The following is a 16,923-nucleotide window of genomic DNA, read 5'->3' on the forward strand; positions in this document are numbered from 1 at the left end:
ATATATATATATATATATATATATATATATAAAAATCTGATCTGGGCAGTGGTGGTGCACACCTTTAATCCCAGCACTTAGAAGGCAGAGGCAGGCGGATCTCTGTGAGTTTGGGGCCAGCCTGATCTACAGAGTGAATTTCAGGACAGGCAGGGCTAGACAGAAAAACCAATTGGTCTTGAAAAACCAATTCAATAAAATAAGGATGTGGGGGGGGGGGGAGATAGCTCAGGCGGTCACGTGTCTGTGTGAGCACGGAGCCATCACAAGCCAAGAGTGCTGAGCTTTTATAATCCCAGCAAAGTCAGGTAAATGTCCCTAGGGTTTTGGGCCAGACAGTTTAGAAAAATCAAGCCTCAGGCCAGAGAGACAAGAAGAGGTGGACAGCTCCTGAGAAAAAGCAATAGCCAAAGTTGTCTTTTGGTTTCCTCACACACCTGCACACCTGCACATATGAACAAACACGTTAAAATCAATGTGCTGTCACACAGAGGAACAGTAACCTCATTTTAGAGTTGTTGCATGGATCAAAATGCCATGTCATAAATAATGGACCACACAAATGTCTACCTATGTCACTCCTCTTCTCTTCTCTATCCTACCGTTGAATTTCACAATTAAAAGCTATACGGCTCAGTGGGCCACGGAGACTGTAGGGCAGGTAAGAGTGTTCGCTGCCAAGCTTGATGACCTGTGTTTGATCTTTAGGACCTGTATGATAGAAATGGCCTCCCACATGTGCGAAATGGTACACATACACATATGCCCATTCTTTCTCGTTTACATACAAAACAAATAAATGACTTTTGTCAAAGCAAGTAACTGTGGGCTGGGGGTGTAGCGAGGCTGAGAGAGTTAGGCAGAATGCAGTGAACCCAGCGCCACACTGGCCCAGGCTTCACGGCGCATTTCTTTAATTCTAGTACCTAGGAGATGAAAGCAGAAGAACCAAGTTCCAGGTCACCCTGATGTATACAGTTCCAGGCCAATCCGAGCTAAATGAGACCCCATCTCAAAACAAACAAATAAAATAAATAAATGCAAGACAGCTCTGGCGGCACAGACCTGAGGAAGAGAATCAGGAGTTCAAACCTGACTGACCTATACAGTGAATTCAAGACTAGACTAGACAACTCAGGGAGACCTGTCTCAAAATTTGAAAAAAAAAAAAATGGGGAGAGTGTGTGTGTGTTTGTGTATGTGTGTGTGCATATGCATTTTTGCACCTACTTAATAGATCCCTGCATAAAAATCTGTTCAAAATGGATCATTGACTTTAACACAAGACCTGGTATTTTGGACCTGTCTAAGGAAAACAGGTCAAACAATTCAAGATGTGGACATGAGGAAAGGCTTCTGAAAAGGGCTCCAGCAATACAGAAAACAAAACAAAACAAAACCCTCAAGGATTAACAAATAGGATGAAATTAAAAAGCATCTGCACAGCATAGAAGACAAGCGGCAGTGAAAAGACAGCCTACAAAACAGAAGGCAATCTTTGCTAACTATATATTGAATTAATATTTAGGGGATTAATATCTATAATCTATACAGAACAGTAAAAGATAATGACCAAAAACCTCTAATCGTACAGTCACCAAATGGGCTAATGAATCAAAAGGACAGTTCTTAAAGGAAGAAATGTAAATGGCCAATAAATATTTGAGAAAATGTTCAACAACCTTAGCCGTTCAGGAAAATGCAAATTAAAATGAGTTTGAGATTCCATTTCATCCCAGTCAGAACTGCTATCACAAAAAAAAAAAAAAAGAAAGAAAGAAAAGAAAAGAAAAAGAAAAAAGAAAAAGGAAAGAAAGTATAACAAATGTTAGTGAAGATGTGGAGAAAGCCTCATTCAGCCCTGGTGAAATGTGATTCAGCTGCTGTGGAATCCAGTACAGACATTCCTCAAAAACAGAAAGCCAGACCTGCTATAAGAGCCTACTGCACCACTCCTGGGACATGAGCCTAAAGAATTCTAAAACAAGTCAGCAAATTATGGAAGTACTTAAACATCCGTGCTTATTGTTGCACTGTTCACAGCAGCCAGGGAGATGGAACTAGCCATGGATGAATGAGTAAGGAGAATGTAGCACATATACAAAATGGACTTTTATTGCACTATAGAGAATAAAGAAGTTAATGACACTCACAGGAAAACAGAACTGGAAATCCTAAGTGATATAAGCCAGACTCAAAAAGACTAAAGACAATTTTTGGATAAATTTAATTTTTTTTTTTTTTTTTTTTTTTTTTTTTTTTTGAGACAATGTCTCACTACGTAACCGTGACTGGTCTGCAGCTCACTCTGTAGATCAGGCTGGCAGCGAAGGCACAGAGACCTGCTTGCCTCTGCGCCCCGTGTGCTGGGGTTAAAGGCGTGCACTGGGTTCCAGGTAGTGGTGGTTGTTTGCGGCTGCTGCTGATTTGATTCACCTGCTTCCTCCTTTGTCAGAAAGAAATTGTTTCAACTGGAGGCAGAAATTGGCAGAGGCAACATTCAAGGGTGGGCTAGCAGCAGGGAGTGGATTCTCCTCCTGTGTGCTCCAGCCCGGGAAAATTCAGCTCCCTTTGTTCTACACGGTACATGCAAAGGGACTTAGAGGTTATACCTCTCTCCTCTTGGTGGCACCACGCCTTCTTTCCTTCTCCTTTTTCTTTGCCCCCTCCGTTTCTGTTTCTTCCTTTTCTTTCCTCCTAATTTCCATGTCAGCTGTTGGGTCTCATCACCCACTCCACCAAGACTTCTGTTCCGAGAACACTGGTATTCCTTCCTGATCGAAAGTTTAATTTTATCCTGGTCACAAAGGCAACACTCTATATGTGTAATCACATATATTATAAAGGCAGTAACATATACTACATATATTATATGTATGTATAAAGCTTGATTATTATATATAACACATAGTATATATAAATATATAATATGTCAGTTTATGATACAATATAAATTTTATTATATCACATATAATACACAATACATCAGTCAAGCTTATAATATATAATATAAATCGATTTATCTATCTACCTATCAAGCTTTCCCAATGTGTAGCCAGGTGTTTGGGGAAAGACTTTTGGGTATGAAATTTTTGAAGCTCTTTGTTTTGCTTTGTGTTTGAGTCAGGGTCTTTCTGTAGCCCTGGCTGTCCTGGGACCACGTATTCAGACCAGGCTGGCCCGAGTTCACACAGGTCTACCTGTCGCTGCCTCTCAAGTGCTGGGATGAAAGGTGTGCACCACCACACCAAGCCAAGCCAGGCTGCTTTTTGAAAGGTTTTGTTCCTTTTTATTTTGTTCTGTTTTTGAGACAGGGTTTCTCAGTGTATCCTTGGCTGTCCTGGAACACTCTGTAGAGCAGGCTGGTCTCAAACTCACAGAGATCTGCTTGACTCTGCCTCCCAAGCGCTAAGATTAAAGGCGTGGGCCACTACTGCCCGGCTTGAAAGTTTTAGTATGCTGATGTGAACCGTCAGGAAGGCTAGAATACTGGACTGCACATTTCCCGGACTTCTTAGACTTTTTTTTTTTTCTTTCTAGCGCTCACCCTAGACCTGGGTTTTTGCGACAAAGTTCAGAAATGTGTTCATCCTGTGTATTGGTTACCTTTCTTGTTACCATGGTAAGGAAGGGTTTAGTTCAGTCTGGCTCAGAGTTTAAGGGCTCAGTCTATCATGCTGTACAAATCATGAGGCAGCTGGTTGCACTGTATCTGCACTGGAAACTGAGAGAGGTGAATGCTGTGCTGAGCTCCACCTCTTCTTAATTCAGCCTGGGGCCCTACCCTATGGATTGGTCATAATCCACATTAAGGGTTTAGCCAAACCTATCTGGAAACATTTTTATTTAGGTGTGTTTCTATGGACAGTCAAAATACTCTCAAGTTGACAATCAAGATGAACTATCACATCACTTATTAGATTTTGTTTTGTTTCTGTTTTCTCTTGTGAGTATGTGTCTGTCTGATCATGCAAATACTTGTCATTCCCTGGGAGGCATCATCCATCTTTAAACTGCGTTTTATCTGTCTGTCTGTCTGTCTGTCTATCTCTCTATCTATCTATCTACTTACCTATCTACCTACCTACCGTGTGTGTGTGTGTGTGTGTGTGTGCCTGTGTGTGAGCGCATGTGTACTCGTGCGTTTCTGTGAGCCATGGTGTTTGTGGTCAGGAGACAACTTGTAGGAATTAGTTCTCTTCTTCTAACATGTGGATCCCAGGGACTGAACTCAATTCTTTAGGCTTGGTGACAAGTGCCAACAGGCTATCTTTCCAGCCCCATCCACTTTTCTATATCTTTTTCCTTTTACTGATCTGGAACTCACTCAGCAGGCTACGCTGGCTTTCTTGTTTCACCTTACTGTCTTTCTATGTGCTTTTTGGGGATCAAGCACAGGTCCTTGTCCTTGCAAGACAAGCATATTAGTGACTGAACTATCTCCCCACCCCCTCCCTTTTCCCTCTCTTAAAACAAAACAAAACAAAACCCCCAAACAGATTTTATCATGTACTTAGACTGGCCTTAGACTTGTGTTTTTCACACTTGTGCCTCATGCTGGGATTATAGGCTTGTTCTATTACACCTGGATAGATTTTTCTTTAATATGTTCTTAAAATTTTCATTTTATGTATTTATGGATAGTTGCTTGTAAGTATGTCTGTATACCACATGCATGCAGTACCCCAAGAGGCCAGAAGAGGGTAGCAGAACCTCTAGAACTGGAGTTACAGAGGCTTGTGAGCCTGGGTGTGGACAATGGAAACCAAATCAAGGTCCTCTGGAATAGCAGTCAGTGCCTTTAACCACAAAGCTATCTCTCTAGCCTCTCCTTTCTCTGTCTATCCATGAATTCACTACATAGTTGAGGATGACCTGGAACCTCTGATCCTCCTGGTTTTGCCTTATGAGTGCTGGGATCACAGTTGTGCGACACAATAATTAGTTTTGTGTGTTACTGATTCCATTCATGCTAGGTAAATACTCTACATTCCCAGCCCTAGATTTTTCTTAAATGCTGCCACATTCATTTCCTTATTTGATCACTACAGCTACCCTATAATAAGAGAGAGAGTGTGTATTAGTCACGTTTTATAGGTGTGAGTGTGAGGCTCGGAGAGTTCACATGTCCGATCCATAGTCACATAATTAGCCAACAAGCACAGAGGCAGGTCTTCCTTTGTTGTTTGTCTGTGTGTGTGTTTTGAGATAGGAGTCTTACTACACAGCTCAGGGAGGCCTCAAACTCATGATCTTCTTGCCTCAGCTACTGCCTGAACCACCGTGATACCCAGCTCAAAGTTATTTATAGTCTTAGTCTGTCTGAATTGCCTTGAAAGGAGTTTAAAGATAATGTAACTATGGCCTACCATAATATGGGATGTGCTGTACTATATGAGAACTAAAAACCATACTATAACCTGGTGTTAATTTGATGTCCAGTTTTTTTTTCTAGTTAACTAAACTTGTATGGTAAATCTGCTATGTTCTGATACTATTGCGTATACTGGAAAGAAAGCAATTATAAACAGCAGTGAAAACACAAATTCTTGCCTTTGTGAAACTTAGGTTCTAGTATATGAGCAGAAATAACATATACACAGAAAATGTATTTATTACCCATTTATATTATATATTATATAATTATAAGAGATAAGAATAAAAGAAAACCTAGAGGCTAGGACAGGAAGACACAGAAGTTGCAATTTAAGAAGGGGAAAAGGTCAGTGAGCTGGCAGAGTGGGCAAGGTGCTTGCACATGGTTGAAGGAGAAAACTAAGTTCCTCAAGGGGGCAGGGTCATGGAAAGCTACTCAAGGGGCTGGAGAGTATTTGCTTAAGATTATTTGTTGCTCTTGCAGAGGTCCCCATTTCTTTCGGTTCCCAGCTTCACATGCTTATCTCATAACCAGTTCCAGGGCATCCAATACCATCTTCTGACCTCTGAGGTCAACAGGCATGCGCGTGATGACCAGACATACATGCATCCAGAAGACCCATGCACGTGAAATAAAAAAATAAATAAACCTAAAAGTAGAATGAGTTAAAGCTGTTCTGGGACATAGCCTTTGAGTGAAGGCCGAAGAGGTTGGGCTGGGGCTCAGCTGGTGGGGTGCCCGACACGTGTAAGTCCTGTGTTTCACCCTCTACACTGCACAGATCACGTGAGGTAGCTCAGACCGTGATTCTAGCACACGGGAGAGAAAGCCGGGACAAGTTCAAGGTCATCCTCAACTTCAGTAGGAGTTCAGAGCCATCCTGGCCCACACTCTGTCTCAAAAAGAGAGACAAACTAGTTCAAAGGGGCCAGAGTTAGAGCTGAGCCAAGGATGAGACTAAGCTGAAGAGGCAGCTGGGTACCAGGAGGTGAGACCAGAGAGATTGTGGGAAGAGAATCTAGCCAGCTTTATAAGGTATTGAGGTGATATAATAAGATGATATAAAAATGCCATATGGCAGGTCTGCTATGTTGCCTCAAAACAAATTATCTCAAAACTTTAAGAGCTTAAAATAACAAAAGCAAATGTTTGTCTCAGAAGTTTCTGAGAGGCGGGAGATGAGCTGGCGTAGGGTCACTCATAAAGCTGCAGTCAAGGTGCCCTCAGGCCTGCAGTCAGTCGTTGGACATCTTGTAATTTTGTCTTTGTTTTGCCCTCTGGAGCAGAGAACCAGACCCAGGACTTTGTGATTGCTAAGCAATCACTTTCCCACCGAGCCAAATGCCGGACCCAGATCTGATGTAATCTTATCCAGAGCTGGAGGACCTGTTTCTAAGGTTGTACACATGGCTGTTGACATGAGCTTCTCTATAAAGCTAATTACTACATAGCAACCGGCTTCCCCAGTACAAGTGATCAACGAGGCCAAAAGAAGTGACCAAGAAGAAACTGAGTGTCTTGTATAATCTAATCCTGGAAATTAAACACTACACCTGCCATGTGTCATACAGACAAATCCTGGCACCAGGTGGAAGGGGACTACAAACGTCTGAAAATCAGAAACGAAGAATCACCAAGGATTGTTGCAGAGGCTGCTCTCCAAAGCCTTCTTCAAGGGCAGGCATCAGTGGGTAAAACTTCTTCAAGGGATAGCGCAGCAGGTAAAGGCGGCTTCTGGAACCTGCAACCTATGATGGAAGGAGAGAACGGACTCTAAAAAGTTGTCCTCTGGGGCTGGAGGGATGGCTTAGCGGTTAAGAGCACTGGCTGTTCTTTCAGAAGTCCTGAGTTCAATTCCCAGCAACCATATGGTGGCTCACAACCATCTATAATGTGATCTGATGCCCTCTTCTGAAATCCAGGTGTAAACGCAGATAAAGCACTCACACACATAAAATAAATCTTAAAAAATAGTTCTCCTCTCATTTCCAAACGTGCAACATGGCACGTGCATACCATTGTCGACCTTCAAACTAACTCTATCTTCAACCACGTGGCCCTCAAAGCTCTTTCTGGGAAGAGGCAGGAACAGGAATAACAGATAGGGAGCTTCAGAAAGCTGCTGAGAATCTGTGTCAATTCAGCAGGAGCAAGTTTGTTTTATTTGTTTGTTTGTTTTCTTTTAGGCCTGTACTCCTTATCTTACCCATCCAACAAACTCAACTTAAAAATAGTCTTAAACCTGCACACAAACAAAAGTCACTTTGAGGAAATGTATAGACTTTCAAAGGCAGGCTGGTGCTCCTCTGGGTAGATTAACCTTGAGAGGACACTGGAGTTTCTATGAGAATCAGAGCAGACTCAGAACCCCCAGGTTCCTTTTTGTAGAAGATAGGCGCCCTGCCTTGCCTAAAATGAAATGACTGACGACAATGATCAAAACATTTGCCTTGTCCCCGAGGGCCAGGACTGGATTTGTCCAGAACAAAGACTCTTGAGGCCCAGAGGGGGCCTCCTAGCCAGCCTTCTCCTCCAGGCTCAGCCTTGCCCTTGCAGTCTTAGCCAGTTTCCCCAGCTGAGCAGCAGATGGCGGTGCAGCCTCAGCAGCGAGCCGCCGAAGCTGCTGGCTAGTGCAGGGCCGTGCAAGGAAGGCGGGCTGTGGGTTTGGCGTCTGGAGGCTCCTGAGGTAGACTGTTGTGTTTTGTGATTGCAAATGAAGATACTGGCAGGCTGGAATATCAGAGAGCGGAGCCTGAGCCCTCAGTCTGAGAACAGATGGCGAACAGAGGGCCTCCAATAGCTGCAGGGCCTGTTTTCCCTTCAACTGGCCTGGAGGTTTGCAGGGAGTATGTCCTAGTTCAGGGATGGCCAGACCGGAGAGAATTTCTGGGAAGGCCAGATGCAGCCAGAAAGACTGGAGGTAACACCCACTACCGGAAAATATTTAGGGAATTTCCAGGGTTTAAAACACTGAATATTTTTCTTACCCTCAGTGACCAGATGAGACGCTACTCTTAGTCCTGTCTACCAGCGATTGGCCTGGAATCCGACAGTGCTCTGCACCTGTCTCCTTCCCACCCTGCTGTTCCTTTCATTTTTCTCACCTTCCCCTTTTCTCTGTCATCTCCATCCTTTTACGCCTTTCCCTCTAGAAATCAATTTCGTTCCTCTCTCCACTGCAAGGAAGAAACCTCGGTACCAGACAAGAGAAGTGGCCACGGCACTGGGCTGCCGATACCATCACCCCTCTTCAGGGATCCGGAGCCTTCCCAGTGGGCTCTCCCCTTCCCTTCTGCTGTGTGATGGCGGGTTCCCACTGGGCCTAGATACAGGGAAGTCCAGAGGTTATCGAAAGAGTTTGTTTTCTTTCTCCAGCACCTGTACTCCCTGCCTCCTGTCTCCAGAGATGAAAGGGACCTCTCAGTAGAGCTGAGTTTCACCGGGCACTCTTCTGTCACCGGAATGTCAGCTGGGAGACAGGCCCTTCCTGTTCGTTCCTTACTGCATCCACAGAATCGATATACTGGAGACTCAATAAATAGTTATTAAAAAAGCAACTGAGTGAGCGGGGCTGTTAAGATGGCTCAGCAGTTAAGAGCATTTGCTGCTCTTGCAGAAGACCGAGGTTTAACTCCCAGCCCCCTCTTGGGGAGGCTCACAGCTCCTATAACTTTAGTTCTAGAGACTCAAATGCCCTCTTCTGGCCCGTGACGGAACCTTGCATGCATGTGGTACACACACACACACCACAGAGTAAAAATAAATAAAAATTTAAAAATAATGAGCGAATGGTGATTCAGTTGGTAAAGTGCCTGTCATACAAGCAGAAGAACTTGAGTTGAGGTCCTTAACACCCATGTAAAACAAAGCCGGTGCAGCTGGGGGTACACACACCTATGACCCCAACGCAGGGGTGAAACTGGCAAAGCCCTATTGCTCCTCAGCCAGCCTAGCCAGGTTTCGTGAGAAGCCCTGTCTGAAAAAATCTGGTGAAGAGCAATACAAGCAGACACTGGATGTCTGGACTTGACCTGCACACATGTGTATGTGTGCCAGCACACACAGATGCACACACATGCATGCCCACAGAGTGACAGCGGCATGATTTCTCAGCTTGGGGGGTAAAAACATAAAAATGCAATCCCGGTAACATAAAAATAGAGGAAAACCTAATTAACCATCTGTAATCTAGATTAGATGCCGAAGCTATTGGTAAAAGCTACATGGCTCCTGCACTTGTATTGTGAAGAAGAAAGCTTGTTCACTTACCCACTCGCCAATTATTCCTGTGACCTGCTAGGCTCTCGGCTACAGCCCAGATGCAGGGCTGTAGTTAAAAATACACTCCTTAGCCAGGCTTGGTGGTACACGCCTTTGATCCCAGCACTCAAGGAGGCAGAGGCAGGTGGGTCACTGTGATGCCAGCCTGCTCTACAAATCGAGTCCAGGGCAGCCAAGGCTACATAGAGACACTGTATCAAGAAAAACAAAAAGCAAACAAAAGTCACTACTTGAGAGTCCAGTGCAGTGGCACACAGCCTTAACCAGCACTCGGGAGGCAAAGGTTGGCAGATCTGAGTTTACCATCAGCTTTGGCTACATAGCAAGTTCCAGGACAGCCAGGACTATATAAAGAGACTCTGTCTCATAAAAACAAAAACTGGGCACTGTGGCCCACGCCTGTAATCCCAGCACTCGGGGAGGCAGGGCAGAAGGATCTCTGTGAGTTAGACCATTCTGGTCTACAAAACAAGTCCAGGACAGCCAAGGCTACACAGAGAAAACCTGTCTCAAACCACAGCCCCTCCCTCCCCTCAAAAAAACCCCAAAACTAGGGGCTGGAGAGATGGCTCATCGGCTAAAAGCACTGTTTGCTCTTCCAGAGGACCTGGGTTTAATTTGCAGCATCCACATGGTATCTCACAACTGTCTGTAACTTCAGTTCCAGAGAATCCAACACCCCACAGACATAAACACAGGCAAAAAACACCAATGCACATAAAACAGATAAATACATGAAAAGATTGATTGTAACTGGAATTTTTTTAAAACCCCAAAACATTTACACGTGTATGTATGTGTATATATGTATATAATATATGTATATATGTGTGTATATATATTTAATATAGCCCCGTCTCTCACAATGGGTTAGGCCCTCCCACATCAATAATTAAGTTAGAAAAAGCCCTACAGGCTTGCCTACAGCCTGTGTCAAGTTGACGTAAAGTTACCCAGCACAGAGTTTAAGCTGAGAATCACCTAAAGATTTCGTAGAATTTACCTGAAGATAGAGGGAAAGATTCTACATCAAATGAGTATTATGCAGAGCCAAGGGAGAATGGTAAATTTCAAAGCATTGAGCAGAGGTGTTAGGACTTGTGACTGGAGTAGCGGTAGGCTAGTGAGGGTTATTAATGGACTATGTAAAGAGACTACACAAAGGAGCAAGGGGAGTGGGTGGAGGTAGGCAGAATAGCTCTAAACTGTGCTATTTTGGAGTGGAGGAAACTTTTGAAAAGTTTTAAGAAGGGAAACGATAAGACTAAGTTTTAGATTACATTAAATATTCTCTCTCTCTCCACAGATTCTCACTGTGTAGCATGGGCTGGCTTGGAGCTCACTGTGTAGACCAGACTACCCTTGAACTCAGAGATCTGCGTGGCTCAGCCTCCTGAGCACTATAAATAATTAAAGGTGAGTGCCACCACGTCCCACGGTCTCCTGTGTGCTTTCTGTAAAACAGAAAAGGTAAGATCAGAGGGAAAGTTATCCTGGAGACCATCTAGGGAGCAGTCCAGTTAGGATGTGATGGCCCGGGTGATGATGACATCAATGGGAGGAAAGGTCACTGTCAAGTTCAGGAGAGCTACAGATATTCGTGGCTTCAAGGGTCGAGCATCTCCTAGAAAGCTCACATGGTTGTGTGTCTTTGGATCCAGAGAGGGGGCACAGAAGGAGCTGGTAGGAAACGAGGTCTGAAGAGCTAATCTCTGAAGGTTTTGCTAGCTAAGGGTGAGACCAGACCCTTCGTTAGATCTGAGGAAGGAGAGAGGAGGAACAGCAACCCTCTGCAAGGAGGGAGGGAACAAATACCACACAAAGCCCCAAAGATGAGTGCAAACAGTGTCCATGGAGGTAAATGAGGACGTGGGAACTAAAGCAAGCAGGTAGACCAAGCAAGGGGTACCGAGAGTAGGAAGAGACTGTCTGCTTGGCAGATAAACAAGCAAGGTTGGGCTAAATACGTTCTTTCAAAACCTGAAAATCAGCTGGGTGCTGTGGCACACGCCTGTAATCCCAGCCCTCTGGGAGGTGGAGGCAGGTGGATCACTGTGAGTTCCAGGCCAGCCTGGTCTACAAACTGATTCCAGGACAGCCAAGGCTACACAAAGACACCCTGTCTCAAAAAAACAAAACAAAACAAAACCAAAAACAAAAAACCAAACCTGAAAACCCCCTAGAAGTTTAGCTCGTTGGTAGTATGCTTGCCTTCCGTGTGCAAGGCTCTGGATTTGATCCCAGCACTGTAAAAACAAATAAACATACAAACAAAAATCCTAATACCCCTATCCTAAAATGAGTCACTTGGGCCAACATGATGGCTCAGCAGTTAAAAGCATTTGCCAATAAGCCTGCTGGTCTGAGTTTAATCCCGGGAGCACACATGATGGAGAGAACTAACTCCTTTGCTGGTTGTCCTCTGCTCTCCATATCAGCGTGCATACACACGTGGGCATACATGCACACACACACACACACACACACACACACACACACACACACACTCACTCCACAAAACACAGAATAATGTAATTTTTAAAATAAGACAAGTTCCTGACTTATTCTTTATTCTGCCTCCAGACCTAAAGGCATCCTACAGATATTTCTAATTTTTTCCCCCAAAGAAAAGACTTAAAAAGAGGCAGATAGCACGAGTCACTTAACAGAGCAGTGAAAAGACTAGGCTCTGCTTCTTCTTCCTTGTTTTAAAACTCAGAGCAAATAATTTAATGGAGCCATTTTTCCTCACCTGTTGGTGCTGAGAGCTTGAAATGAGCTTAATGGGAACAGAAAAACTCCCTAATGAAGCTTCGCTATAAACTGCCGGTGTTCTCAGGAGTTTGGTGTCAGCCAAATGGAGTAGAGCACACAGGGCGGAAAGAGATGTAACAGGAGAGAACGGAGTGAGGAGGGGAGTGGGTTCCAACCCACTCTGGAGAAGCCTTGCATGGTTTCCACAGTGCACACAGCAAAATCCTCCACTGCTGTGGTTCAAGTGTCTTCCCCCAAAGCTCGCACACAGGCAACCATCCCCAGTGTAACACCGCCAAGAGGTGGAGCCGGAGTGGAGAGGTGGCTAGCCTTGGACTGCTTGGAATGCGGCGCTGTATTTCTGGAGTGGACTGGTTACAAGAATGCGTTCGGCTCCTTCTTGCTCTCTTCCTTTTCTATGTTTCTTTATTCTCTTCCTGCGTGGGTTTGCACATTGCTGTGGTTTCAGATACATGCACACGTGTTTGTCTGCATGTGGAGGCCAGACGTGTCATTCCTCAGGAGCTGTCCAGCCTACAGAGATTCTTGAGACGGAATCTCTTCCTTGGACCTGGAGCTGGCTGGCCGGTGGGCCCTAGGGATCTGCCTGTCTCTGTGTCTCTGCTCCCCTAGCCCTCAGATTACGGCTTCATGCCACACACCTGGCTTCCCGTGTGAAGAGTGAGCTCAGCTCTTCATGCCATGCTTAATGGCACACACATTACTGACTGAGTTACCTCTGCTACCCTTCTCCCCATCCTTGTTTTTGAGACAGGGTGGATCACGTAGCTCAGGCTGCTCTGGAACTTGCTCTGTAGACCAGGCTGACCTCAGACTCACAGAGATCCTTCTGCCTCTGCCTCGCGAATGTTGGGATTCGAGTGTGCACCACCATGCCCAAGACCTTTCGGTTCCCAGCACTTACATGGTACCTCACAACCAGCTGAAGCTCCAGTTCCAGGAAATCTAATGCCCTCTTCTGGTCTCTGCAGGCACTGCTCTGCATGGCACACCTACAGACAGAGAAAGCACTCATACACAAAAGAAAAATAATTAAGTATAAAAAAACCAAATAAGCAAAAGATAGAGTTTTATGTAGCTCAGGTCATCCTTGCACTCACATGTAGCCAAGGAGGATACTGACTTTCAGATCCTCTTTCCTTTACCCTCCAAGCATGGGGACCAAAGTCTTGTATTATGGGTGTGTGCCACCACGCCCGGTTCATTCCCTGCTTGGAATGAAACTCCCAGCCTTGTACATGCTAGGCAAATACTATACCAACGGACCTACATCTCCAGCCCTTTGATGCTTTCCTGCCATCTGCTTTCTGCTATGGCAATACCAGCAAGAAGACTTTCATCGCACAGCAGCCTTTAATCTTGCCTCTGAGACGGTAAGAAGCAGCCGTCCCCCGCCCCGTCCTTTATAAGTTAGCCACTCCTAGGTACTGTGCTATAATAGCATGGCATAGTCTAACATAGCAATCAAAGACAGTTTCACCTGGCTATCCGGGCTCCTCTCCCTTTGCTTACAACATAATTTTCTAGATGAAACATGACACTACCACTTACAAAAATGCACCAGGCTCTCCAAGAATCTTTTGGAAACAAAGTGATCCTACACCACTGTTTTCATATCAAATATGGAGAAGCCAAAGCCATCAGAGACCTGGAGCAGGTTCTGGGAAAAAGACTTGCATGCTGCAAGAGAGAGGACCAGGAGGAAGTTAATATGGCTCGAACGATGACATGTGACAGAGTACTTAATGAGACAGAGGGGCAGACAGTGGTGGGCATGCTTCATTTGGCTGTGAGACTAAGATTGGAGAAGAAAAGGAAGGGCTTAGCAACCTCAACATTATTCTGAACCGTCAAACCCTCCATGTTTTCTCCCTCCTGCCTTCCTCCGAGGTCCATGTTCTCTGGGAAGAATTGTAGACCTGCATACTGCCCAGGGGCTCATTTGTTCCAGCCAGGAGCCTCAACTGAGGTCCCCGATGCAGAATTCAGCTATGTGGAGACACAGAAAGGTGTGCACATGGGGATGGAGATGTGGTTGGGTCCTTAAAGCTGCTCTTGCAGAGGAACTGGGTTTTCTTCTACGTGATGGCTCACAACCATGTCTGAGCACCATGTGGGTGGTTTTCCATGAAGAGGCCAGTAGAGGGCGTCAGTTCCCCTGAGACTGAGTCATAGCAGGCTGTGAGCCACAATGTGGGTGCTGGAGCGTGAACTCCAGTCCTCTGCAATACTAGCTGGTGCTGTCAGTGGCTGAGCTACCTCTCTAGTTTCTTTTCCGAAAATAGGGTTTGACATTAAACCTGAAGATCAAGCTGGGTTCAGTGGCTCATGCCTGTGATCCCAGCACTTAGGGAGGCAGAGGCAGGAGGATCTCTGTGAGTTCAAGGCCACCGTGGTCTACAAAGCAAGTTCAGGACAGCCAAAGCTACACAGAGATACCCTGTCTTGAAAAACAAAACAAACAAACAAATAAATAAAAACCAAAAAAACCTGGAGATCACTGATTTGGCTAGTTTGGCTGGCCAGGAAGTCCCAGGATCCTCCCGTCTCTGCCTCCCAATGCTGGTATTCTGCCCCTCTGCCATTTTTTTCTTCCTCTTCCTTTCACTATCCATTTTTTGTCTTGCTATTTTGGAGGTGCTCTCTTATCTGCCTCTGTCTCTAGAGCGGTCCGTTTAAAGGTGTGCACCGCCATGCCTGTCCCTCTCCCCCAGTTTTTGAGGATGGGTTTCTGGCTGACCTGGGAGCTTGCCATTGCCGCCAAGCTGGGTGCGAACCACCTGTCCCTAAGCACTCGGGTTGCAGGCAGTTGCCGCAGTGCTGTTTGACGTGGGTTCTGGGGAGCCACTCGGGTCTTTATGCCTTCACGGTATGTGGTTTGAATATGAAGCATCCCCCATAGGCTCACACATTTGGAGTTGGTCCCCATTTGGTGGTGCTGTTTGGGAAAGTTGGGAACTTCTAGGAGGTGGCGCCTCACTGGAGGAAGTAGGTCAGAAAGGGTGGGGCTTGAGATACCATTCCCTGCCTACTTCCTGTTTACTTTCTGAGTGTGGATCCAAGGCAAACTGCCTCCTGCTTCTGCCACCATTTCTTCCCTGCCTGCTATTATTTATTTTCCACCAGAACTGTGTCCTGGTATTGTAACAATATATATAAAAATGCCATGCACAACAGATCTGGTATGAAGGGATTTATTGTATGAAGGTAGCAGACACACACACACACACACACACACACACACACACACACAGGCAGTGGGAGACCATAGGAGAAGAGAGAAAAAGGGAGAGGGTGAGGTACCCCAAGAGAGAAAGTCAGAGATGGAAAGAGAAAGTGAGGCAGAGAGAGCAAGGACCAGGAGGGGGAGGAAGAGAAGAGATGGGGTCTTTTATCTTAGGCCCCTGGTAGGCAACAGGTGATGACTTCACAGGTTGCTAAGCAACCTAGAGGCAGGCTGCCTATATGCTAACAGGTAATATAAGCCAGAACAAACCCTTTCTCCCTTGATTGCTTTTGTCAGCCCAGATTGGGCTCGTTTGAAGCAAAGGACTTGCTTTCTATTGTATAATGAGCCATTATAGCCCGATGTGTGGCACACAATCTGTAAATATTTATCAGATAAATAAATAGGTTCCTATTTTATCCACAGAGGAGCCACGGTTGTTGAGAATGGTGGTGTATGTGTGTAATTCCAGACCTGGAGAGGCTGAGGCAGGAGGACTGTAAGTATGAAGGCAGCCCGAGTTGCACTGGGCAGGAGGACAAAAAAGGTCACAGGATTAAATGCATTCAGTTAGGACTGTGTTTGGAGATTCTTTGAACTCAGTTCTGATGCCTGAGGGCACACTTACACTCTGAATAAAGGTTTGTGCGGAAGGGGGGCTATGGGGCGCGATAGAATATGAGCCTTAAAGGACTTTGATACCTCATCAAAAGTGAGCTGAAAAAGAGCCTTCTGGCTCTCCTTATTTTCTTACCTTCTCCTAACTAAGGACAAAAGTGAGAGCCTGGCACAGCCTCTAAAGACCTGGGAATTTAGCGGGGCATGGAGGCATACACCTACCATCCTGGCATTTCAGGAGGGTCAGGAGTTTCTGTTCATCTCCGCTGTTGAAGGAATTCCAGTCTGGCCCGGCATATGTGAGGCTCTTTCTCAGCTCTGTCTCAAAAACAAACAACAGCAACAACACAGAATTGACCTGGAATCTTTCTCACCCTCCCCAGCAGCTGGTCTGGCTTCTGCATCCCCATCTCATTTCTCCTCTGCTAAACCTTGGCTGCCGAGACAGTGGGCTTCCATCTGTCTGTTCCTTTTGTCCACCTCACCCAAAGCTCCCTTGTCCCCTCAGTATCTTCCCCCCTATTCATTCTTCTGTTTCTGGCTCTCTCATCATTGTCCCTCCCCTTCTCCTCCTCCTTCCTGCCCTCCCTTCATAAAGCAATAGCCTTGCTCTTTCCTCCCTAAATTGAAGGGCAGCAGTGTAGTA

This window comes from Psammomys obesus, unplaced genomic scaffold, assembly GCF_907164565.1.
Source record: "Psammomys obesus unplaced genomic scaffold, mPsaObe1.curated_primary_1811, whole genome shotgun sequence".
Taxonomy (NCBI): Eukaryota; Metazoa; Chordata; class Mammalia; order Rodentia; family Muridae; genus Psammomys; species Psammomys obesus.